Source organism: Vicugna pacos, chromosome 3, assembly GCF_048564905.1.
Source record: "Vicugna pacos chromosome 3, VicPac4, whole genome shotgun sequence".
Taxonomy (NCBI): domain Eukaryota; kingdom Metazoa; phylum Chordata; class Mammalia; order Artiodactyla; family Camelidae; genus Vicugna; species Vicugna pacos.
In genome coordinates, this window is record NC_132989.1 from 8,607,002 (window position 1) to 8,633,313 (window position 26,312).

Genomic DNA, 26,312 nt, shown 5'->3' on the forward strand with positions numbered 1-26,312 from the left:
CCCCTTCTGCAAAATGTGAAGGACAGTAGGAACAGCCCCCTCAGGTTATTAGTGAAGTTTAAACATGTTAATACATGTAAAGTGCTTAGAACAACGCCTTGCACTGTCTTTACTATTATTTTTTGAGGTAGTAACATCATGGATAATTTTTGTTGCCTCCTTTACTCCTTTCCTTATTGTCTGAACTTTTTTTTTTAACAGTAATTTCATAGTATGAAAAAAAAAGAACGTTTTTTAATTTTAGCAAAATAATGGAAAGAAGGAAGGCAGGGAGGGATGAAGGGAGGAGGAAAGAAAGGAGGGGGAGAGGGAGGGAGGGAGGGAAGACATGGCCTCTAGGGCTAATTCCAGCTTCCCCTAGAGCTGAAATCTTCACTGAATCATTTTAATTGCTATTATTTGGAGGAGACTTGAGGGGATATTTTTCCCTGGAAAATTAAAAAGTATTTTGTAATGCAGATGGCCTTTCTCTGGTGTATCTGTCCTATAATTGGGGAATTGGAAGTTTCTTAAAGGCAAATCAAACATGAGTGCCCATCAAGATAAGGGTATAAGGGTAATCTTTTCCTAATTTTAATTTTGATCGTTTTTAAACACACAAAGGTTGAAAGAACAGTACAATAAATACCTCTGTAGCTGCCACTTAATTTCAACGATTAACAGTTTTTCATGTTTGCTTTCTCTCTCTCCCTCAACACACATATTTACACACAGATATGTAGATATAGTAAAGATAGGTAGATTTTTTTTCTTCCCTGAACCAATTAAGTTGCAGGCATCATCCCACTTTGCCCCTAAACAGTTCGGTATGACTCACTTAAGAATGAGGACATTCTCCTGGATAACCACAATAGTATTACAAGATAATAGAGATTATATTCTCACATCAGTAAATATTGCCATACAACTATTTATTCATTCCACAAATATTTTTCGAAGACTTGTTATCAACCAGTCAGTGAGCTGTAGTGATGAACAAAATAAATATGACCTCTGCTCATGGAGTGAGAGATGGATATTTAAAAATAGTCACCCAGATCACTATATAATTACAAATGTGGTACCATAAAGGAAAGTGCCACACCGTATTTACTTCAAACTTACATTTGATTATCTATGACTAATAATAACTATGACTAACACTGGTTGTTGTACCAATTAGGAGATTTCCAGTTGTAAGTGACAGAAACCCAACTGAAACTAGCTTAAGAGAAAAAAGGGAATTTATTGGTTCACCCTAGGCACACTCAGAAGCAGGAGCTTAAATTTTGGCTCCCTTTGAATTTCCAAACCCCACCTTCCTCCTCAGTGTTGACTTTAATTCTCAGGCAGCCTCTCTCCATGGGGCTAAAGAGATGGTTACTGGCATCCCAGGATACAAGAACCTATGAGATTCTAGATCCAGAGAAGGAAAGATGCCCTCTCTCCCAAGGTCTCTGAAACAAACCTTAAAGAAGACCTGACCGGTCCAGTTTGGGTCATGTGCTCTTTCTGAACCAATCCTTCAGGCCAAAGGAATGGAGTGCACCCATTGGTCAGGCTGGATCCTATGTCCACCCACCGTGCCTGGGGGATCAGCAGGACTGGTGCCATCTAAACTCTAAAGAATGGTTCTTGTACCAGTGTAAGAGGTGTTGGATGTTTAAGAGCCATCCGGTCACCCCATGGCAGCGTCTGAAATTCTGCCCTTCCACAGGTCTGGAAGGCCTTTATGATACAGTGCACATTCCGAGCCAAATGTGGACAAGTGGAGCTGAGAGGCAAAGGTTTCCAGCTTCTAGCTTGATCTATGTCCTAACAGGCTGAGTCCACCAGAGGTCAGGGCAGAGCGCAAAGCAGGAATGGTCCAGAAGCTAGCTCTTCAACCCTGCTCATATCAGCTTCTCACGCCCCGGGTCCCTGGGAACACAGAGACTGCAGCCGCCAAGAGCAAAATCCACACAGCAGCGAGGGACCAGGTTTCCTTCAGAACTGGCTTCCAAACGGACAGGTCTAGACTTCAGAGCAGGGGTAGAAGGGACAGGGAAGTGATTTCTAAAACTGTTCCATTCCGCAGCTGCACATGTCCTGCTTAGAAACAGAGTTAACCAGAGCCCCAGAATCATGCAAAGTGAGACACAAAATGTACCAGTGTGGAATCCACCAGAACCACTGGGTTCTGGTCTCTGCCTCTACCTGCCTCTCTTAACTCACTTTCCACCACACTTCTGCCTGCTGTGAGTCAGCCACACTGATTGCCTCTCTGCAATTCGATCAGACCGAGTTTGTTTCCACCTTGGAGCCTTTACACTTGTGATACCCGGAAATCATTTTCCTAGATCTTTGCATATTGGGCTCCTTCCTGTCAAGGAATTCTCATATAAAATGTTAGCATCCCATCTCAAGTAGTGTCCCGCCCAGTAGCACTAAGCCATTACCATGTTTATTTCCTTCATGTCATTCACCAACCTCTCAACTTATCTGTCAATTTGTTAACTTGTTTCCCCCGACTCATCCCACAACAAAGCCTAGCAAACTCAGGAACTCTGTTCTGCAGTTTCCTCAGTACCTAGAATAGTGCCTCCTCAGAACATAAGGGCTCAGAAAACATTTGATGAATGAACAAATGAACAAATGAACAAATGAACTGAGCCCCAGTTTCCCACATATAAAATGATTATATGACAGTGCTACCATACATTGAATGTGTATTGCATGTTGGGCACATTGGTAAGGGTTGTGAGTACCGCTGTAGATGGCTGACTCTACATTTTTTTCAGCCCTAACAAGATCTCAAATATTCTCAGGACCACAAATATACCAAAAGATGTTTAATTTCTCACTTAGCTATTAATTCCTTTGGCTTAGTTCAGAACCTTGCAAAATACCTTTCGGCTGCAGAAGCATTAGTTCAAGTGAAATTACACCTGGAAGCCCTATGTGAAAAACAATTGAAAAAAGAGTATATGCATTATCCTATTAAAAAAGCCTCCAACAAATTTCAAGAACAGTAATCATAAATACCGTCATCAATGACCACAGGCAACTGAGTTAGAAGTTGGTGAGGGGACATGTCTTTTGTGGAAGTATTCCAGCTAATAAGTGAAGGGATGATAGATTTTGCTACTTGTTATGACTTAATGGACCTCAGCAATGAGCACTGGAAGCCTGCTAACATCAAAAAGAGAGAGACCATCAGAAATCATGTGCCCCCAATAAAAGAACACACCACCGAACCATGAAGGAGTTGCACCAAAAAGACCACATCTAAATGTGATCGGCCTTGAGATTTAACTATCAATTTACAGGAAGTACAGAGGCATTCATTAATACACACCACAAGAATACAATCAGCAAAATCTAAACAGTAGGAAATTAACCACTTGTATTCCTCAAAAATTAATAACCGGGGCTATGGGGGCAGGTGATGGAGTAGAAACTGTTAGATTGAAAGAGGCTTAAAATTCGTATCAACGAATCACAACCATTTTGGATCCTGATTCAAGCAAGTAAGCTAAAAAATAAAAACGTTCAAAATGCACTGGGCCACTAGGGGCTTCTTCAGCAAGCTTTCCCTCAAGTTTAGATGGAGGCACTTTTGTTTCAGGTTTGCCAGAAGGAACATGCATGATCTTGCAAGTGAACACCATTTGGAGATGCTCAAAGCAGGAGAGGCCCCACCACATACTACACTTTACATGGAGAATGATGATCGCAATCCACGGAGCCCACTGACCCGACGTGAAAATTCAGTAAGGTGCCTGACACAAAAAGCTGCCAGTATGAGCTGAACAAGAAACGGTGCTACTGTGCATGCATGGCACCCCAGGGCCAAGAAGTCTTCCTGCGTTGGGAGGCAGAGGTGTGCAAACTCCCAGAGTCGTCTCTTAACAGGGTTCTTTTAAGCACATAACCCAGCACCTCGGCAGCCCTCAAAAGCATGGACTCTAAAACAACCAAGGAACTTAAGCTTTAAAAGGCTGCCAGAGTTTTAGAGCAGTGAAACTACTCTATATAATACTCTTAATGGTGGACTCATGTCCTTATACACGCATTTGTCCAGAAACATAGAATGCACAACACTGAGAGTAAATCCTAACGTAACTATGGACCTTGGGTAATGATGGCATGTCGGTGGAAGTCATCAGCTGTACACGTGTCCTCTGATGGAGGGTGTTGACAGTGGGAGAGGCTTTGCATGTGCAGAGGCAGGGAGAACATTAAATCTCTGTATCTTACTCTCAATTTTACTGTGAACATAAAACTGCTGTTTAAAAAACTCTTGTTTTAAAAGGCTTGAGGACAGACCAGCTGGTCCCATCTGCCGGCCACCAACTAGCCCCACCCCAAAGGCAGTGCCTGGACTGGTCTGTTTCCCCTGGGGCACTTATCCTCTCCCCTGCCCTTTTGTGTCTTTTCTCCCTTGTTTGTGGGAGAGGGCAGATGGTTCTGTAAAATAGACAAAAACCAAACTGTTCCTCCTTCTTCCCTCTTCCTGTTCCTCCTCCTCCCACTTTTGTGTTTTGGGTCTAACAGCAAGAATTTGGTTACATACAGAGGGAATTGAGCAAATAATTAAATACCTCAAATATAATGAAAATCAGGTTTCTCACTGGAAAAAAAAGAGAATTACAAATATGGAAAAAGTGAAGGCAAGAATAAACTCTGTGGTGTTGGATTGAAATTGGAGGTATTGGTGTGAATTCATGGTTTAAATGTATAGAGAGATGTGTGTGTGTGTATGTGTCCATTCTGTCCACTAAGAGAAACCAGGGTTATCACATGCAAGTAACAGTACCTCAAGTGCCCACATCTTGGTTTCTATATATCATCCTCCATGCAAAGAAACCAAGGCTCCTTGGAGGAATGGCTAACTCCAAGGTAGAAGAAATATAAGATAAACGTACAATATCTTTTTGCTCCAGAAAGTAAGGAAGGTCTCAAAAAATAATGAAGACATACCAAAAAGACACAGAAATATCTGTAAATAGTCTAGAGCAATCATTCTAAATGGGAAAATGCTAGCGTCACTCTGTTCAAAATTATAAATGGGACAGGATCCCACTAATAACCTCTTCTATTGACATTGTGAAGGTCGGAGCCAGTACCGTAGGAGAAGAGAATTTGGAGTTCCAAGAATTGGAAGAAAAAATAAATCTATAGTTAATTGCATACTATATAATTATTTTTAACTCAAAATAATAGATAAATTATTAGAAATAATGGAGTATAGCAAGTAGTTTGGTAATACGGTTTTTTATGGTGAAAAAAATTCATATTTAGAATTAGCTAGCTGGACTCAGTTTAGATGATCCCAACTTGTTGGTAGCATTCAAAGAACCATAGTCAGGAGCAAGCAGAACATACATCCTCTTTCTCCATCAGGCCTGATGGGGGTGTTGACCTTGACCACATCAGTGTCACAGAGCTGCTTCACACCCGGTCTGATCTGGCGCTCAAACACAAGCGGGTTGCTGATTTCTGTCTTCTTCATGGTTGAGGGGAACTTGATGATGGCACAGTGGTCAAGCCGCTTCTCCTGGGGGCACTCTTCCCAGGGTATTTGGGCTGACTTCTGAGCTGCAGTGTCTTGAACTGCTGGAAGGTCGGTGACATGCAGATCTTTTTTGTTGTGCTGTGGATACCTGGAAAGCACTGCCTATTGGCCTTCGAAACCTTCACTTTGGCTTTGGCTTTGGAAAAAGAAGGGGCTTGCCTTGCTTTCGGTGCCATCTTTGTGAAACGGGTTAATATTATTTAAGTTGCACTTCTATATATCCTCAATAAATAATGTTTAAAATGTAATTTTTAACATCTATTTACAGCAGTTCAGAGAATACCAAGATAGCAAAACTAAAGGTGTGTCAGAACTGTAGAAGAAATTATAAAACTTTGTTAAGCTATTAAGAAAACCTAAGTAAAAGCAGAAATATCATGTCCACAGACAGAAAGACAATATTGTAGAGATATCTATTCTCATTTTCTTCAAATTTATCTACAGAGTCAATGCAGAATCTCAACAGGACTTTACATGAAAGTTGATTCTAAAATGTAGATGAAAGAGAAAAGGAGCCAGAATGGCTGGGATCATCCAAACTAGAGCAAGGCAGGGGACCTGCCCTACAGACCAGCAGTCGTTTTATGAAGCTATAGGAATTCAGACAGTAATTTGGTGCAAGCTCAGATAAATTAACAAGCAGAGTGGGATGGGATGGGATGGGACAGAACAGAGTAGAACGCTCAGAAACAAACCCACACACTTATGTAATACTGATAGATGACAGAAATGACACATCAGTAGGGAAAGGAGTAACTGTCAATAGAGCTGTAAAAACAAACTGCAATCCTTACAGAAAAGGAAGAATCTGGAACCCTGCCTCACCCTATATCTAAGTCAACTCTAATGTATCAAGGACATAAATGTGAAAACAAAACTTTTATTTCTATTTTTTATCGAAGTATACTTGATATAAAATATTGTATTAGTTTTAGGTGCACAGCATAGTGATTCAGGTTTTTTTGCAGATTATATTCTGTTATAGGTTATTATAAGATAATATAATTCCCTGTGCTATAAAATAAGTCCTTATTGCTTATCTATTTTATGTATAGTAGTTTGTATCTATTAATCCCAAATATGATCTGTTAATTCCAGGGGTGAGGGGAGGGACAAATTAGGAGTATGGAACTAACAAAACTTTTATTTTTGTTTTATTTTTTAATCCTATTTATCAATTTTTATTCTTTATTTTCGGGGGAAGTAATTAGGTTCTTATTTATTTACTTATTATTTTAATGGAGGTACTGGGGATTGAACACAGGACCTCAGGCATGCTAAGCAAGCACTCTACCAACTGAGCTACAACCTCCCCCCAAAACTTTCATTTTTAAATAGAGAACATTAATTAGATTTTTTTTAACTTGATGTAGGGAATGATTTCTAATCAGGACCAAAAAAGCATTAACTATGAAAAAAAGATGTATCTATTTGACTATTTAAAATTAAGAAAATTACTAGCTATCAAAAGACATCTTATAAATATGTGAAATAAGTTACAAACTTGGAGCAAATATTCTCAATACATGCAACTAACAAAGAATTAGCATCAAGAAAGGCTCCCACACAGCAATTTTAAAAAGCACAAACAATTAATTGCAGGGGTTGGCACACTTTTTCTTTAAGAATCAGATAATCAATACTTAGCCTTTGAGGACAACCCAGCCTCTGTCACAACTGCTCAGTCATTATTGCTCAAAAGCAGCCGTAGAAAACACATAACAATTTTGTGTGCGTGCAGTGAGAACATTTAGGATTCACTCTCTCAGCAACTCTCAGGTTGATAATGCAGTTTTGTTAACTAATAGTCACCATTCTGTACATTAGATGAGATGACAGAGGTGATGTTAAGTAATCCTATTGTAATTTTGCAAAATATGCAAGTATCAAATAATCACATTGTACCCCTTAAATTTACATAATGTCATATATCAATTGTCTCTCAATAAAGCGGAAAAAAATATATTGCAAATTAACAGTGTTCCAAAAAAGCTTTACTTACAAAATGGAGGGCCAGCCTTAGTTTGCCAATCCTTCTAATAGACTAAGAATTTGGGTTGAAATTTTTTAAAATAGAGTTTATATCATCTTTCCTACATAATGAAATACTCCAAAACTTGGAGGCTGAAAGCAGTAAATATGTATTGCTTCTCATGATTCTGTGGATCTACTGGGCAGTTGTTCTGGTCTAGGGCAGCTTGGCAAATCTCTCTTGTCAACTTGCAGCTTGGCTGGGACCCAGGGTTTTAGGCTGCACTACAGACTGAATGTTTGTGTCCCCCCAAAATTCATATGTTGAAACATAATCCCCAGTGTGATAGTATTTGGAGGTGAGGCCTCTGAGAAGTAACTAGGCCATGAGAGCAGACCCTCATGAATAGGATTAATGCCCTTTAAAAATAATCCTTTTTAGGGAAAAAGCTCTCCTGAGTATCTCCTCTTCTCTCACACCTACACTTCATCTGACTTCACTTCTAACACCAGATGTGTGGGGATTTTTCCCACACCAAGCCATTCTGCCACACCAGCTGGGTGCCCTACAATTTAACTCAATTCTGATAACATCTACCTGGAGTTACCATCAGATCCTACAGGTTGAGGGCTCAGTCCCACGAGACTGCACCCCCCCCCCAACCTGCCCCAACTTCAGATGCTAATCTCAAATCCAGGCTTACCTGTACTTCTAACAAACTGGCTATAAATCAGAGGTTCCCATGACCCCCTCTTCAAGTTTAATTAATTTGCTAGAGTGGCTCACAGAACTCAGGAGAAGCTTACTTACTAGATTACTGGTTTATTACAAAGAATATTAAGGATGGGAAAGAACAGCCAGATAAAAAGACATATGGTGAAGTCCAGAAGTCCCAAGCACAGGAGTCTCCATCCCCATAGAGTGTGGGGTGCGCCATGCTCTGGGCATGTGGGTGCATTCTTGTTCAGCAACCTGGAGAATCTCCTTTTAGGTTTTTATGGAGGCTTCATTACACGGACATGATTGATCAAATCACTGATGATTGGTGATCAAACTCACCAGCCTCTCTCCCTTCCCCAGAGGTAGAGGAGTAGGGAGAGGCTGAAAGTTCCAATCCTCTGATGCTTAACTGGTTCCCTTGGCAACCAGTCCCCATCCTTTAAAGGCTGTCCAAAAGTGACCTCATTAACATAAACTCATGTGTGATTGGAAGGCACGGTCACATTACTTAGGAAATTCCAAGGATCTTAGGAGCTCGGTGCCAGAAAAAGGATGAAGATCAAACATGTATTTATTACATATCATAACATCACAAGATCACGAGAGAGCTTCCTTGTCCCTTTCTCCATATGAGGACACAGCCAGAAGATGACCATCTATGAACCAGGCTCTCACCAATCAGTCTACCAGCACCTTGATCTTAGACTTCTCAGCCTTCAGGACTGTAAGAATGAATGTCTGCTGTTTATAAGCCACTCAGTCTCTGGTATCTCATTATAGCAGCCCAAACACACTAAGTCAGGGTGATTGACTCATATGCCTGATAGTGGGTAGGACAGTGGGTGTAGGGGTCTCCTCTGGACCCCTTGTCTTTTCTCCCATGTTTTTTCATCTTCTAGAAGGGTTGATCTGGGCTTTGTCAGTGGTGGCAAAAGAGGCCCTTGCAGCAAAAAAAGGCGAGCCCAAAATAAGCAGTTTTTAGGCCTCTGCATGCATCCCATTTCTTAACGTTCCTTTGACCACAACAGGTCATACAGACAAGACCAGGTTCAGGAGGCAGAGAAATCAGCTCCATCTCTTGATGAAAGAATAGGCAAAGTCATGTAGCCAAGGGGAATGCAATCTGGAATGGGAGGGATTTGCAGCCATTTTACAACCTGCCTCCTTATGAATATTAAACAACTTCATGTGGATGCATATTCTGGACAGTTATACAAACCTCATGTTAGACCTCTGTGGTTTTTGATTCCTAAAGGAAAGCTTTTCCACCAATAATAGTTTATAAAGACAACGCATGATTTTGCTTTTCACAGAGCTCTCTTGTGCCAATCTCTTGTCCAAATGGGTCAACTGAGACATTCCTATAAACATAATATGTATATCAATGATTACCAAGAGAACAAGCATTCTGTCTCCTGAACCCTGTCTAGAGAGACTTACCAGATTTGGGGCGGCTGTGGATAATTTGACAATGTTCAGATAAACCACACAATTCTTATAGTTAGAAAATGAAAAATAAATAAGTACTTTGTATAGTATAAACTAGAGAATGCATCACATTTATAAAATGGATGCATAGTTTTTAAAACTTGAGAAATACCAACCTGATACTGGAGAGATTCCAGTTTCCAGGTATACCCTGAGCTCTGTAGAGGCCATTTCTCTTCTAAAGAGGCCCTGTGGTCACAGGGTCCAGTCCGAGAGAGAGCTTCCCTGGAGCAGCCACAGGAGTATTCCTCTCCTGGCTGAGTCCACCCCCTGGCTGGTTGGCACTTGGCAACCTGACAAGCGTTTTACATTCAAAAGGTCAAGCTCTGAGTGAATCTGGCCAGAGCCTCTGGTGAAGGGGGCCTTGCCACTCACGCCTGAATGCCCAAGCCTGGCGTCTGTCCTGTGTCCCTGCCACTCTGACAGCCGTGGAAGAAGGGACCCCGGCTCCCAGCTTGGGCTGTCAGCGCAGTGACGGCAGCCCTTTTGCTGAAGGTCAAACTCTAATTCTCGCTCCAGGGAGCCTGCCTTCTCTCTTTCTCTCTTTCAGCTTATGCATCTTAATAATTGTTGGTATTTTTCTGCAACTCTATAGTCTTCAAAACATGTTCCCTTTTGCACTCTCATTCGATCCTCTCCAACAGGAGCAGGGTGTCAGAGCAATCGTGAGTTTCCCTTTTGTAAGAACCCACAGAGAGACTCGGGAATTGAGTGCCGGGAGAATGGATAGCTTAGCAGTTAAGAACAAAGGCTCCGGAGTTCGCTTCCTCCCGCTTATCAACCACGTAACCTTGGGCAAACCACATAATCTCTCTCTGTTTCCCTATATGTAAAATAGAGGTATTAATTTTTTCCTATTTCATGAGGTTTTTGCAAGACCAGAGTATAATATGGTAAGTAACCTGTTTGGCACATAGCACAATAAACCATCAGGTTGTTTTTATTGCTTCTGTTGTCACATCGCTAGTTAGTGGCAGAGTGAGGACTAGAACCATGTCCATGGGCTTGAAAGCCACGCTATCCACCTCCACCTTTCAGTAAAGAGAGTGGACGTTCTGGCTGTTCTGTTCTCCCAAACGGAGAGCAAGCCATCCCATGAAGGAATAGTCTAGAGGTCTCCATTAGACCCACCTCCTTAAAAGAAAACCTTTTCTTACAGCTTGTTACAAGTTCAGAAAACAGCCTGAGGCCCCTGAACGCTTGAAGTTATTTCCAAAAACAAAAACAAAAAAGAGGTATTATGAAAAACTAGGTTAATTCTCAGAACACGGTTTGCTCTTTTCCTCCACAATCTATTATTCTAATTCAGGCAAGTCAGTATTTCCAGGAAAATCAGCTCTACCTACAATCAACGTTCCTCCTTTTAGCCAGGAGTTTCAAATCCTCCCCCAGCCAATCTTTCATCAAATTTGCTCAGAAACAACTGAATTTTAATTGTTTCAGCTCTTTTTCCTCCGTCATCCCTGATTAATTATCAATGAATACGTTAGTGAGCAGGGAAAGTTTATAAAACCAGCAACAGGAAGAAAAAGATGAAATATTAGGAGTTCACGTGACCTAGTAATCAGGCTATCAAACCCTGAATAATTCGCAACTGACTTTGCTCACCATAAAGAAGATTAGAAATGTGTAGCTGTAGGTTGTAAAAAACAAACAAAGGAACACTTAGAAGTAAGAAAAGGATTAAATTTCAAACATAATGGTCACGGTATAGAAAAAAACCAAATGGGAGAGAAAATGAAAAGAACAGAGTCAGAATTCCCAGGAAATACATTTAACTGTGGCTTTGAAAGACAAAGGGAACAGAAAGAGAGAGAAAAATAACATAGAAATCTACCTTCGTTGCACTGTCTGACCAAAGAAAAGTATAATGAATCTCCCACTACCATTAAATTAAACCCAAATTGCTTTTCTTTCTAATTAACGTCTGCCTGAGCCAAACATGATGTGTGAAAGTCTTCTTTTTTTAATGTCTCTGCCATGCCACAGAAATATTACAACCAGAATGAAAGATTATGGATGTTTTCCAATAGCGTCCTCTAAAATATGGGCCAAACCTTATAGAAGGTATATGTGAGAGTCATTTGAATTCCAAATGCATTTATAAGGACTAGCTCTATTACAGTGCATAGCAAATGAATCCATAATGAGGAGATATTCCAGACCAACTGTTTCCAAATTATGCTTTAGATTATCTTCATTTCTCTTTAGAAACTATGCCTTGCTATTTTTAGCATGGCATAAGAAAACTTTGACTTTTCTGGCATCAGATGACATCTCCAGTTTCTATGGTTGCTCGCCCTTATTCCTTTACACACCAGCCTGGTCACTCCAGACTTAGACCCTTGTCATTCCTAGTAAACTCCTACCACCCTTCAAAGCCCAGCTCAGATTTCACCTGCTCTGGGAAATCTTTGCCAGTATTCCCAAGTAGAGTGAGAAACCTCACAGCAGTGCTCCCATGGAATTTTGTCCTACAGGTGGCCTTCAGAACAAATCTCCTCCTTCAGACACAAATGAACTTATTTACAAAATAGAAACAGACCCACAGACATAGAAAACAAACTTGCGGTTCCCAGAGGGGTAAAGGGGTGGGAAGAGATAAATTGGGAGTTCGAGATTTGCAGATACTAACGACTATATATAAAATAGATAAACAACAAGGTCCTACTGCAGAGCACAGGGAACTATATTCAAAATCTTGTAGTAACCTATAATGAAAAAGAATATGAAAACAAATGTATTTATATAAATGTATAACTGAAACTTTATGCTGTACATCAGAAATTGACACAATATTTTAAAGTGGCTACACTTTAATTTTTTTAAAAAAGTAAAAAAAAGAAAAAAAAGAAGAAGAAAAAGAATCTTCTCTCTCAACGTCTGCACTCACCAGGTATGGGTATAGCCACAGTGCCTGTAGAGATGGACTGTATTACAATCAAGTAACAGAAATCGATAGGAGCTAGCTTAAATTTGAATGGATTGAGAGGGGAGGTGCATATTAGACGCATACATGGGACGCTCAGTCAAGCCAAGACCCAGGAAGAGGCTGATAAGAGAAAACGAAAGCCATCTGGAATCCAAAGGTCACTCTCTCCCACATTCCATCACCCATTTACCCCTACATCTCCTTTGCTTTTTAGTCACTAAGACTTTTCTGTTATCGGCCTACATAATAAAAGGGCAAGGTGGTGGTGGAGGGTCTCAGTTCCATCATAGTTTTTGTATCTACAGGGCAGTTCAGCCATGCAAAAAGAATCCCTTGTTATCTCCCCTTTGGTCCCAATTCCAAATTCCAGGGAAGGAACTGGATTGCCAAACCTGAATCAAGTGTCCACAATGATCCAACTTGCTACGTTTAGAATGGTCAGGGCTATGCGGTTCAAACGCAGTTAGTGGGGACACTGGAGAGGAAGCAAAAGAGAAGGGAGAATCATTGTCAGCTAAGCTGACAGCCCAAAAGGTGATTCCTGCACAGACAATCTGTTGACTAGAGGGATGGAGGGAAAGAAGGTAGAAGGGAAGAAAAGGAGGGGGGACAAATCCAAATGCACTGGGAGGGCTTCCTCATGGTGATAAGAGTCAAACCAGAAGATTAGAAACTTCTGTCTTACTGAGGACAATCATGAAATCCAGGAGTAGTGATATCATCCGAATGTATATGCATGTGATTATCTGTAGGTTAAGTGGCCACTGCTGTAGTCTCTTACCTTTAAGAACATGTATGCCAACCAATAGCAGGGCTCTGCAGCTTAGGAAAAGTCAAAAATAGGCAGAGTTTGCTGAAGAACCCCAAACCAAAATACTGTGCATCTGTCAGTAGCATCGGCTCCAAACAACCTAAGGGTCTGGTCTGTGGTCTGCATGTTTTGACGTATTAAACTGCACTGGGAGGCAGAAGAGAAACCTGTATCTACTCAGGCCAAAGAGTAAATGCGTGCTTGCAGCAGACAATTAGCTGCTTTGGACATCAGACAGTCAGTAACATTAAAGCCTTGATATGGTCAAGGTTTCCCAAAGTGTGGTTCACATCGGAATCTCAGCCAAGAAATCTGCATATTTAAGAAGCTCCTGAGAAGCTTCGCATGCACAGCACCACTGTGAACCAGTTTGGCAGGTAGCCTCTAAAATGACCCCTGGAAATCCCCAAGCTACACTTTTTTCTGTAGTCCCCTCCCACACTGTGCCAGGTTTGGTCTGTGTGACCAATAGCGTATAGCAAAAGTGGCAGTACGTCACTTCCAAACTTAGGTTATGAAAAGATGGCAGTTGTCTCGAGATTCTGTTCCCCCGCACAACCCCCCCTTCCTCTTTTCACTCTGCTTTTCTCTCTCTTCCTCCCCTTCCATCTCCTGCTCTCTGTCTTTTCTTAGATCACTCACTCGTACTGGGGGAAACCATATGATGAGCAGCCCTACAGAGAGGACCATGTGGCAAGAAACTGAAACCTCCTGCCAAGAGTCACGTGAGTGAGCTTAGGCGTGGATACCACAGCTCCTTCAGAAACTGCAGCACAGGCGGGTAGCTTGACGGCGACATCACAGGAGACTCTGAAATCAGAACCACTCAGCTCTGCCACTCCCAGATCCCTGACCTCAGAAACTGTGTGAGATAATAAACGTACATTGTTTTAAGCTGCTATGTTTGGGGATGATTTGTTACATAGCAATAAGTTATAGACAGTCGCCAAAGATCGCCCCTTCGTGTCCCTGATTACTGCTTCTTATATCAAGAGATGGAGCTTATTTCTCCTTCATTTAAATCTGGGTTGACCCTGTAGCTGGCTTGAGTAAGAGAAGGCTACAGAAGTGACATTCTGCAACTTCTGAGCCCACTTCTTAAGAGACTAGCAGCTTCCAGTTTCTGCCACTTGGAACCCAGACACATGCTACGAGCAGCCAAAGCCACATGGTAAGGGATACATGGAGGAGAACCGAGGTGCTCTGTTAAGCATCCCCAGCTGAGCTCCCAGCCAACAGCCAACACCGACTGTGTGCCAGGTGAGTGAGTCATCTTGGACATCCCACCCAGCTGAGCCTTCCAGATGACTGCAGCTTCTCCCAGCACCATGTGAAGCAAAACTGCCCAGTCAGTCCAAAAAAATGGGGGAAAATCATAAATGGTTGTTGTTATTTTAAGTCACTAATTTTAAGGACAGTTTTTAATGTAGCAATAGATAACCAAAACATACTGTCTCAGGCTAATGAGTTTATTCATTTAATGATTAGATTCTGAGCATCAGTCTTTAAGTAAGGTATAGATATCTCTCCTAAGAACCTTTCTGGGCAAAGAACTTATGCACATAAGATAGCCCTGTATCTTGCACCTCCTTTGGATCCACTATGATGCTGAGTATCTACCAGAGGCTCACGGAGGTCTTTTTACAATGACTCCCCCAATTTCCCTCCTGCTTCTAACAACAATATGAAGAACTAACATTTCCTGAGCTCTACCAGGTGAGAGGCACCATCCTAAGTATTTCACTCCTCTTAGCATATTAAGTTATTACAACAGCTCTAAGGGCTGGATCCTGCCATTTAGCTCCATTACCCACATGGGGAAAGTGTGCCTGGAGCGGTGAAGAGCTTGCCCACGCTCGCACAGAGCTCATAGGTGGTGAAGCCAGCAGTGGGACCTGGACAGACCAACTCCACATCCATGTTCTTAACCGCTACTCCACGCTAGCCTTAGTCCCTGGGACGTACCTCCGTTTTAAAAACAAGGAACCTGAGGCTTAAGGACAGTGAGTCCCTGGCACAAAGTTCACACAGTCAATAAAGAGAAAGGCTAGAAGGAAAACTTCCTCTAATGCCTACGTTCTTTTTCTTTTCCTTTCTTTTCTTTTTTTTAATTGAAATATAGTCCATTTGCAATGTTGTGTTAATTTCTGGTCTGCAGCATAGTGATTCAGCTGTACTAACACCTACATTCTTAAACACAATCCTATTCTGCACCCCCATATTTGGAGAAAGTGAATGTACAGATTGTAGCGGGGTCTGATCCAGTCGTGTGTTCTCAATCCTTCTAGGCTCTGCCTTACCAGGTATTTTAAGAGCAAGAGTCAGTGAATCATGTGCCCGTGATGTAAACTCAGCGGCTTCTTAATCTTCCCTATCTCCCTTTTGGAGCAGATCAACATAACTTAGAAATCTTCCCTTGAGTTCTTTAAATACTCTGCAAACAGCTGGCCCATTTTCAAGAACTCAGAATATATTCACCATATTTAGAAGTCCAGAGCCGGGTGGGGTGGAAAAGAGTCAGCAAACTCACAGATCTGCAAGAGAGGGGTATTTCCTCTGTAACTCCCCTGACCCTGGAAACCTTTTGGCTCTCTCCTTGTTTGAACTGTGAACCTCACCTCATCCAGGAAATGTATTCTTCGCCTCCATGCCCTACAAATGGTGAGGAAATAAAAGAAAGCAAAATTTCCCATATTCTATTTCATTTGATTCTCCTGAGTTTCTTTTAACAGCAAAAGGTGTTGCACATGTGTAGCATAATGATTTATTGAGAATTTACTGTAGAATGATAATCTACTGAGATGTTTCTCTGGGTCTATTTCTTTTCTCTATCAGGAAGGAAGGAATGGAATTTACCCCTTTCATGTGGGCCTTTCTTCCAGGGCCAAAAAGGAAAGCTGTCTGGAAGCGACGGGGAAGAGAGGACCCTAATTATATCCCACAACAGACTTGTCAGTTCTGAAGGCCTCGCCCAGGGTCAGGCCTTCAGGAGAGACAAACTCTTTCTAGTAGGGCTGTGACTATTCAGCCAGTTGCTCAGAGGGGATTTGGGCAAAACGTTCTGGGGGCAACTAGTTTGCAACTAATGAGCTTGTTCCAGAGTAGAGAGGAGTGGTCGGTCACCTGTTTCGGTGTGTTGAGGGTAATCTGAGGCAAGACTTCTCAGGCCTGTGGCTGAGGGGTGAAGAGTCGGCCCTCCTCACACTCATGGTCTCTGAGGCGCTGGCCTGAGTCCCCAGTGCTGTGACGCTGGGAACGTCGGCAGTAATCTCACAGTAGGGCTTGGCACCATGGTGACCACCTTGAATTGAGTGCCAGAAAACTTTGCCATTTTCCTGGGCTGCATAAGCCATGAATACCCAACCAGACTAGGACGGGGGGCCCTTGCTGCCTCACACCCACATATACACACAAATGACTGGTACTGTCTGCCTCGTCAGCCTTGACAAGCGGGGGCCTGAGTTAGGCTTAATATTTTCAGAGTATGTAAAAACATGGCATTGCTTGTACCCCACTTCATGAAACAAACATACTTTCTGCAACTCATATTTCCTACCACCACACATACACACAAAATAAAAACAATTTTACTTTAATCTCAATTTCTTTGATATTAACCTTTCCCTCTCTTTCCCCCTCTTGGTTATCTGACATCTTTCCTGCGGCACTCATGATACTTGAGATAAGTCATTTCTTGATTTGTTTGTTTGTTTGTTTGTCTACACATTTGCTTATTTCATCCTCCCTGGTCTTCCAGAACATCGTTTCCATCATGCAGCATTTTTCCTTTATCAAATCGACATTTACAGAATGTAGACTAGCTTCTGAGCACTGATGGGCAAACTAAGACCCACAGGCCAACTCCTGCCCACAATCTGTGTTTGTAAAGAAAGTTTCATTGGAATACAGCCTCTCCCACTCAGTCACGTATCATCTACGGCTGTTTTTGCATCATAACAGCACATCTGAGTCTCTGCGACAGGGACCTTCAAAGCCTAGAATGTTTACTACCTGGTCTCTTTCAGAAAAAGTTTGCCAAGCCCTGGTCTAGCCAAGGAAAAATATACGTTGTACTGCATATTGTTAACCTGCACTTTATCCATCTTTGGATAATGTTTTAATAGAGGTCAATGCAAAGTGTTCTGGGAAGCACCGTTAGATTTTTAAAGGATCCATATACGTTGTTTATAGTTGCCATCTATACAAAGTTGAGGCTACGGGTTGCAAATAAACTATTCAAGCTATATTTAGTCAAAATTAAGAATTTTTATAAAATAATGAAAATCCAATGATATTGGATGCTTCTCTATCAGTCAGAATTCAATTAGAGAACAGAACCACAATCAGGATTGTGGAAAATAAAAGTTATCAAGTTTACTATAGAAATGATACTTTGCACAATTGTAGGGGTGGCTGGGGAAGAAAAGGTCTGGAAAAGGCAACTGGAGGATCAGGGGGAAGTCACCAACCAGCCTCCTGGAAGCCTAGCCTTGGGGGGACAAGCTAGAAAAGAGTGGGGAAGCAATGAGGGTGTGGAAAAGCATGTGTCTGCTCAAGTCCACGTCCACATTGACTGTTAGATCTTCTCTCCCTTTGTAACAGTCCCACTTGCACCCACTTAAAGAACAGAAATGTACCCACAAATTCTACCCTTTGGAGGAGTTACAACACTTTGCCTTACATTAGAGTCGGAAGGGCCCACGTTCAAACTCCTCATCTTCATCCCTTTATGTAAGAAGTGATAATGATATTCTAGTTTTACTTCTCTGCAGGAGCTCTTGTTTCATTCAGAACAAACGTTCAGGTCTTAAGTTTATTAATTTTGCAAAACTTCCAGAAAAGTGATCTGGTGAGTGATGGTTTTAAAACATGTTTGCAAGTTCATTGACACTTCTCCCACAAAATATGGAGTCTAATTCAACTGCCCCTTGATTATGCGCTGGCCTTAGTGACTTCTTCAAAGGGATGCAATACAGAGGACATGACACCATGAGGCTTATGTGGCCAGGTCATAAAAAGCAATACAGTTTCTACTTGGCTTTTTTTTCTGTCCTTAGAACATTCACCTCTGAAGCCCTGAGCTGTCATATACAAAGTCCAACTACCCTGAGGGCACCATGCTGGAGAGATTACATAAAGAGACCACAGAGAGCTAGTGAGAGATGTCTGAGGACCCCTGATTGAGCAGCCCCGAGCTGTTTAAGACTCACAGCCTATGCTAAGGGCAGTTTTCAGACGATTCCCCTGTCTGGCCTCCAAGCGGCCCTAGCCCACACCAAGCAGAGCAGAAATGAGCTTTCTCTGTTTTTCTCAAGCCCTATTCAGACTGCAGATTCGTGAGCAAACTGGATGTTGTTGAAGGGTAAAGTCAAAAGTTTGGGGGTGGTTTATTATGTAGCCATAGTAACTGAAATAGGATGCAAAGCAATTTTCCAAATAAGCTATGGCGTTCCAACTCAGAACAGAGTTGGGTTGAGCTGCCAAAGATAAAAGTGCGCATATACCAATATGTCGCCATGGAAGTTTATTCATCCATGTCATTCATCTATCCATCCAACGAATATGTATGAAGCATCTACTTTGTGTGCTGGGGATTCAGTAGTCAAGACAGAAATGATCTCTGCCTTGATGGAGCCTTCAGGCTACTGTGGGTTAGAAAGGCAGTGAAGGAGTAATTCATGAGTGCTACAAAAGGGAACACCCAGGACGCTTTGTCGGGTAAGTCACACGTCTCTTCTGGAAATTTCTTAAAGAGATATTCCTGTTAATTAGTAAGAGTCTTTTAGATTCTGGCACTGTTCCAGGTATACAGAGCAAAAGAAAAGATATCAACTTACAAGTTCAGCAAATATAGGCTTCCTGGGTTACACGGGTTTCTGGTGGCTGTTTTCAACTGTGGCAGTCAGCTGTCCTTTCTCTGGATCAAACATACACAGACAAGATGCTAATTGTATGCTTTGTCCTATATCTACTTTGAAATTATTTGCAATGAAGCTATAAGATCATCTTGTCTAAGAAGCATTGCTGTGCAGAGTGACCGTAGTCTGGTTGCAAATCGAAATTACTCACAAGATCTGTATTAGAAGCCAAAAGCTTTTTTATCAGGCTGCTGATAATGAAGTTTGCTGACCATTCTGGTGCAAAAGTAGAATTATGAAAACTGATTCAGTCTAATTATCAAACGGTAGGCATTTTTCTGCTATTCTCAGAATGTAACCATTAGAGCGGCTTGAAAATTCGCTGTCCAGAATTTAAATTGCTTATTGCCGAGGCTCAATGACTGCTCCAGGAATGAACAAAAGTGTTTAAAATCTCCGGACTGGTTGATTACAGGTACTCATCCATCGTTTGCTCGGTCATGTACAACTGTGCAATTAAAACGAATGGTGGCACATAAAAGACTGACTGAGGTAGATCTGGCCTGTGGGCAGAGGGCCAGCCTGTTAGAAGGAAGTGCCAGGCATAGTCGGGAGAGCAACGAACAAAGAAGACACAGGCCTCCATGCAACATATCTTCCTGGAGCTTATAATCTAGAAGAGGACAAAAACAAATAAATGGGCATCAATAACACAACGCCTAAAAGCTGTGTTTCAGAATGGGGTGAGATCGGGAAAAGCTAACCCAAGGATGCAGTGTCTAAGCTAAAGGTTGTATGGGAGGCCATAAGGTCAGGGACAGAGGGGAGAAGAAAGCATGGTTTAGGCTGAGTCAGGCGCAGCTAAGATGCTAGAGAGACAGAATGTCAGAGGAACTGGAAATATTCAGAATGAGTAGAAGATTAGGAGGTAAAACGATGAGAGATGAGGCTGGACAGGTAGGGGAAAGGGTCAGCCAGGGCACGGAGAGCCTTATAAGCCATTTTAAAGAGGTTCAACTTTCTATTCCTTAGATTTTTATTTCTAACACAAAACAGACATGTTCAGCTAGCACCTCAGATTTTTTTTTTTTTTGAAGAGAGTCACTTTTATGAAGATCTCTAAAAATTAGATAAATGGAAGAATCAGTTCCTCCCTGGTCTTAGGTCAAGAAGACAGAGAACATGGAGGTCCATTCTCATGCTCAAGCGTTTTTCTTCCAAAGACTGGTAGCTATTTACTCCTTTTCCCACTCAGCCCTGACCTCTCTCTGCCCAGCAGATTGGAGAGGGAGGCCGCAGAATGAAAAATATCATTGTTCAGTCTCAAGAGAGAATTATCCAGCAAAAAGGATAAGGATTACTATATCTGACAGGCACAAGAGCAGGTAAATTTTGAGAGTTTAGAATGGTCAAAGATTCTCTTTTCAATGCCAGGAAGACTCCTGTGTCGATCACTGATGCCTTTTATCTGGGTCTCAGATAAATCTTATGTCTTATAGTGTAGTACACAGCACATGTGGATGTAGTATTTGTATTTGGTAGCAAGCATTGTCCCTGTATACAGAGTGGTTACACATATGCAAATTTACTAAGCTACAGAATGACCACCTCTCCTGAAGGCTGCCCTGTTTCAGAAAGGACCCAAGCCGAGTATTGGCTATGTCCTAGATTGAGTGCTAGTTATTTGGTTTACTCAACATAGTGCCAGGGAGTAAGAATTAATAAATGTATTAAGATAGATTTAATAATGATGAATTAATGAATGAAACATGATGGGTTGTTAATGACGAGTTAAATATAAATTACAGTCCATTCAAAGTTCAGGCACAGGCCTGATGATGTGGGACAGGCAGGGCTTCCGGAGTAAATACAATTCTGTGTTCTGGAAGAACTTCACTTTCCTGAACCAACCAGGCAAAACTCACAATAAAGGAACCCCTTAACTGAAAACTAAGCGAAAAGATAAGTGTATTAGTTTTGATTGCTACTACAACAAATTACCACAAGCTTAATGGCTTAAAACTACACAAATATATTATCTTACAGTTCTAGAGATCAGAAGTCCAAAATGAGTCTTACAAGCTGAAGTCAACGTGTCAAGAAGGCTACATTCCTTCTGGAGACCCCAGAGAATACACTCCTTGTCTTTTCCAGCTTCTAGAGGCTGCCCACATTTCCTGGCACACACCACACTTCCCATCACTCTGTTCTGTTGTATCTCCTGCTTTTCTGACTCTCCTGCCTCCCTCTTTCCCTTTTAAGAACCCTCGCAATTATTGTGGGCCCACCCTGATAATCCGAGGTCATCTCCCCATTTCGAGATCCTTAATTCAATGGCTTCTCAAAGTCCCCTTCTGCTATGCAAGGTAACATAGGCAAAGATTTCAGGGATTAGGACGTGGACATCTTTGGGGGCCATTATTCTGCCTACCACAACGAGAAGAGGACAGTCTGTAAGCTCTGAGGGCAAGATTTCAGCTGGTACATTCAACATCGTCCCCAGCACAGTCCCTGGCTCATCATCATTACTCAGTCAACACCTGCGGAATAACTGAGTAAATGAGTAAGAAAATATAAATGATGTGCTACTTCCTGCGATAACTCCTTATGTGAATAAGGTATGGACAGCTCCAAGATCTGTAATTTTCTGTCTCTTAAAAATAAAGGATTGAATGGGTAGCAAGTTTCTGTTTGGGAAGATGAAAACGTTTTGGAGATGGATGGTGGTGATGGCTGCACAACAAGGTGAATGTATTTAAAGCTAACAAAGTGTGCACTTAAAAACTGTAAATGTTACATTATATCTATTTTACCACAATAAAAGAATATAAAGGACTAATTCAAAGAGTCTACAAGTAAGAAAAAAGTTATACAATGGTCCTTAACCAAAACAATAACATCTGACGTAAATAAATACCTTCCTTGTAATGATACCTTGAAGGGAGAGTTATGAAATATCCTCAGTCCTGGGGCTGAATCTTCTTCTCATTATTTTACTTTCCTCCTAGAGCATTCGAATTTATCACAGGTCATATTCACAAAATCAAAATGTTTCCATTACGTTTAAATTATACTAATGCAGGCGATATCGGTCAAGCAAGTAGATTTCTCCTTAGGCCTTTGGTTGGTTTATTTTCCTAAGGGTCTTCATTTGTCTGCATCATGGTTTTAAGCTCTTTCTTTTTAACACACATACACACATACAAGCACGTGTGCACGCACCAGCCCATGAAGTCAGCATCTACACGGTGCCACAGCACTCTGTGGGCTCACAGACGAAAGCCAGCCAGGCCACCTGGGAGGGCTTTCCACAGACTCAGCAACCAGGAGGTGAAGTGAATCTTTCATTTACTTATCAGTTCACTTGGGCAAACTGTAGACACAGACCCAAACAGACCATTCTCAGGATAAACGGTCAACTTTTATCCCGAAGCAACAACGAGGAACCAATTAGAGCCATTCTCTTCAATGAGGCTTATTATCGGTGCTCGTCTGTGAATAGAAGAGTCCGATCGTGAGGAAGGTTAGCAACCCCAAGTAACACACCCGTAAGGTTTATTAGGCTTCTGCCAACGCCTCTGGGCGGCCTTAATTGCCTCTTCAGGGCTGGCTTCACACAGAGAACGGAGCCATTTCCTGTGCTCTAGTCTGGTTCTCTCAGCATTAAATGTGGAAGATGAGGAAGAACACAGGAAACTTTGGTCACTCTATTAAACCTGTAAGAGTATTTCTAAGTAACTTACATGATATTACATAACTACAATCCATAGAATAGAACCCGGGGTCCGAATCTGTCTTACTCAAAGTCTACCACATTCCTATTACACTGCACACTGACCCACAGCTATGGAGTCAGCCCTGAGGAAAAGAAGTAGCCGATGTTTGTCTTCAACAAACACTGTGCAGCTCTTCCTGCACCCTGACCCCCTTCCAGTAGCCATGTTCCTCACACTCTTAGGGGAGTCCGGTCCCCCTGCCACACAACCCTATTAAGGAAGAAAGCATTAAGTGAAACAAATGTTCGTGCCAACAACAGCTAGAATTCCCTGGGCGCTTACCCTGCTGCCTGCACCTGTGTCAAGTGTCTCACATGCATTATGACATCTCAGATATTTTCCTCAGATACGACTGGATGAGGGTGAAGTCTGAGAAGTCGTCAGCCAAACCAAAGCCTGACTTGATGACACCAGGCTGAGTTCCAGGCCTTTCTTCTATTTCAACACATTGCCTCTGGGGCTGTGACCCCATCTTCCCTACCTTAGGGGATGTCGGTAAGTGGAGAACAATATTGACTTTGTCCTGTAAACAAAGCAGGCCAGTGAGGGAGTGAAGACAGCAAAAGAACAAGGAGCCTTTACCCAAGGGAAGAAAGGACTTTTCTATAAACAATGCTCTCTTACACTTTGCTTTCAAATAATTTCTTTATAGCAGCCAGGACTCTATGAAATACATTTGTTTTGGAAAGCACAAGAATGCATCAATATTTCTTCTGTGTTTCCCATGCCTTGGGTTGAAGGAGCTTGGGAGAAATTGTGGGGTAAAGCTAACCTTAAGCCTAAGAGATACGTAAGGAAAGATGAATCCAAAGTCGGTCTTCACAGTGTCCCGAAGTCCTCTCACTCCTCCAACCACCATTCGACAGCTTAGAAAACTAGGCTACATGGTTCCTAAGAGATGTGCTCACAAGAGGTTCATTATTTTTCGAATGAGGCTGAAAATCCTCCTGGGCAAACAGCCTTCCCTTGGATAACTTAATGTTACTTCCGGTCTCAAGATCTCCAGGCCAGAGAGTGCTGACTCATGAGTGCCCCTTTACAAAGTCAGGGAGGGATGTGGTATGCAGGCAGAGAGGCTTTTTATAGAGATTCAGGTCAAGGAGCAAGAGAAAATTGAAGCAGATCTTGATTTTTCTTCTTTTCTTCTTCTCAGCCAGTAAAACCACCCAAGAGATTGCTGAAATCCTTCTACAGACCAAAATACTGAAGGCTTGAAAGGAAGGATTCTAAGCTCTTAATTTTTAGCATTGCGAAAAGAAGTTTTTATCTGTGAAATTCAGCAGAGAAGCAAGCTAATGCCACATAACCAGCGGTAAACAACCTTGAAAGAAACTGACTGTGGCAAATCAGGAGGGTAGGGATGTTTGTTCCCCCCGAAAGTGACAGAAAATCAGGCAGTAAGTCGCTAGCCTACAACACAGGACCATGTAAGAAGCTTCTCATGGGTGAAATTAACACACAGAAAATCCCTTGGTGGGCAGTTTGTACTTTCCAGGGTAATCCGTGCCTGCAAGTTAGAAGAATCAGAGTCAAAAGCAACAAAACAGCTCCAGGTCCGAGCTAAGATGATCAACAACATGGCTTTTGTGCCTATTGCTTGAGCTTGTAAAATTTTAAGGGTTGAAGAGAAGAGTTCAGTCTTCCACTGGCAAGTCTCCTGGAGAGCTTGTTTCTGTTCCCCTGCTGGTTACAGCATGTGAAACCCGCCAAGCTGAGTGGTCTTGGTGGGATGTGCAAGGAAAATTCCACTTAATCTAACTGACACCAGGCCAGGGTCAAGTGGTGAAGTTAGCCAAAGCCTTGCAGTAAGACTGGAAAATAAACCACCCGGGCTTCCACGCTAGCCCTGCCACCGTCCCCACAGGGAAATCAATCCTAGACCTTAATTTTCTCCTCTGCAAAAATGAACGTTTGCTTAGATCATCTCTAGCCTTCCTTTAAGCTGTCACAATCTAGGTTCCTAAATTTGTCTCTGGTCCCCTTTTATTGCCCTCGACTTCAAGTCCCTCTCCCCCCAGTTTTGTCACTTGCCTGCATATTCCAAGGCCAAAGACAGTCACAGGTAATTCTGTAAATGACAATGTCTGTAAATATTATCCAACTTAAAATGCACACATACAAATACACAGTTAAGAGGATAAAAATATTAGTATTTTCACTTAGTAGATGCAGAAACTGAGATTCAGACAGATTAAAGTACTTGCCTAGGATCAAAGATCGAGAAGAGCTTTGTGTCTGGATTTGAATCCAGGCTCTTAATATGGCTTAATGTGGCTCTTAAGCTCACATTCTCCTTGCTGTACCTCACAGTCTCCCTGTGAGCCTGGACCTCTTCTACGAATCCCATGCCAAATGGCTCTTTTTTCTCCCCATCAAAGTTTACTTGTCCTAGTTCTTATTTCCTCCAAGGCCTATCACTGTTGCATTTTCTTTTTGGTTGCTTGGTTTTGTTGTTGTTTTGTTTTGGGGGGTGGTGCAATTAGGTGTATGTATTTTTAGAGGAGGTACTGGGGATTGAATCCAGGACCTTACGCATGCTAAGCATGCACGCTACCACCTGAGCTATATCATCCCCACTTTGCATTTTCTTTTTAACTAACAGAGGATTTAGCACCTATTCCAATCCACTTACAAAAAAGAGGGAGAAAACAAAGACAGAAGGGACAGCCTGTTCAATCTCACACAGTGTTTACAGGTAAGGCCCCAAAATAGCTCATCAAAACTCACCTATTTTTAAGCTTTCACACTAACCACTAAAATATCACTTAATTCTCTTAATGTGTTAACTCTCCTGGGCACTTTTTTTTAAACAAAAAAATATGTTTTCTTCTTAATAAAAAAGAATACAAGTTTATTTTGGACAATCTGGAAACTAAAGCAAAATAGGGAAAAGAAAGAAATCCATTCATAACTCACCCAGAGAGGAGAACTCTTAATGTTACCAAATTTACTTCCAGTACGTTTTCTTTTTCTATTCTTTGGCATCATTTCAGTTGTCTTTATTTTTAATTAAACCTATTATTTTATGATTATAAAAGTAATATGTGGTCCATAATGAGATACCACTACATATCCATCAGAATGGCTAAAATTGTTTAAAAGACTGATGCCATCAAATACTGGCAAGGGAATGGAGCAACCAGAACTTGCTTACATTGTTGGCAAGAGTATAAAAGAGTACAACCACTTTAGGAAAAGTGCCTGTCAGTTTCTTACAAA

General features: G+C 41.8%; 2 long non-coding RNA genes across 3 annotated transcripts in view; one reads left to right on the top strand and one right to left on the bottom strand.

Moving 5' to 3' along the window:
- LOC140691052 (uncharacterized) overlaps window positions 1-14,353 on the top strand; it is a 29,260-nt gene extending 14,907 nt beyond the window's left edge. Inside the window, exon 2 of the long non-coding RNA XR_012066497.1 lies at window positions 14,093-14,353. This is a non-coding gene — a long non-coding RNA (uncharacterized lncRNA). The remainder of the gene's footprint in view (window positions 1-14,092) is intronic.
- LOC140691065 (uncharacterized) overlaps window positions 1-26,312 on the bottom strand; it is a 247,434-nt gene that overhangs the window by 178,718 nt on the left and 42,404 nt on the right. The window lies entirely within an intron of this gene.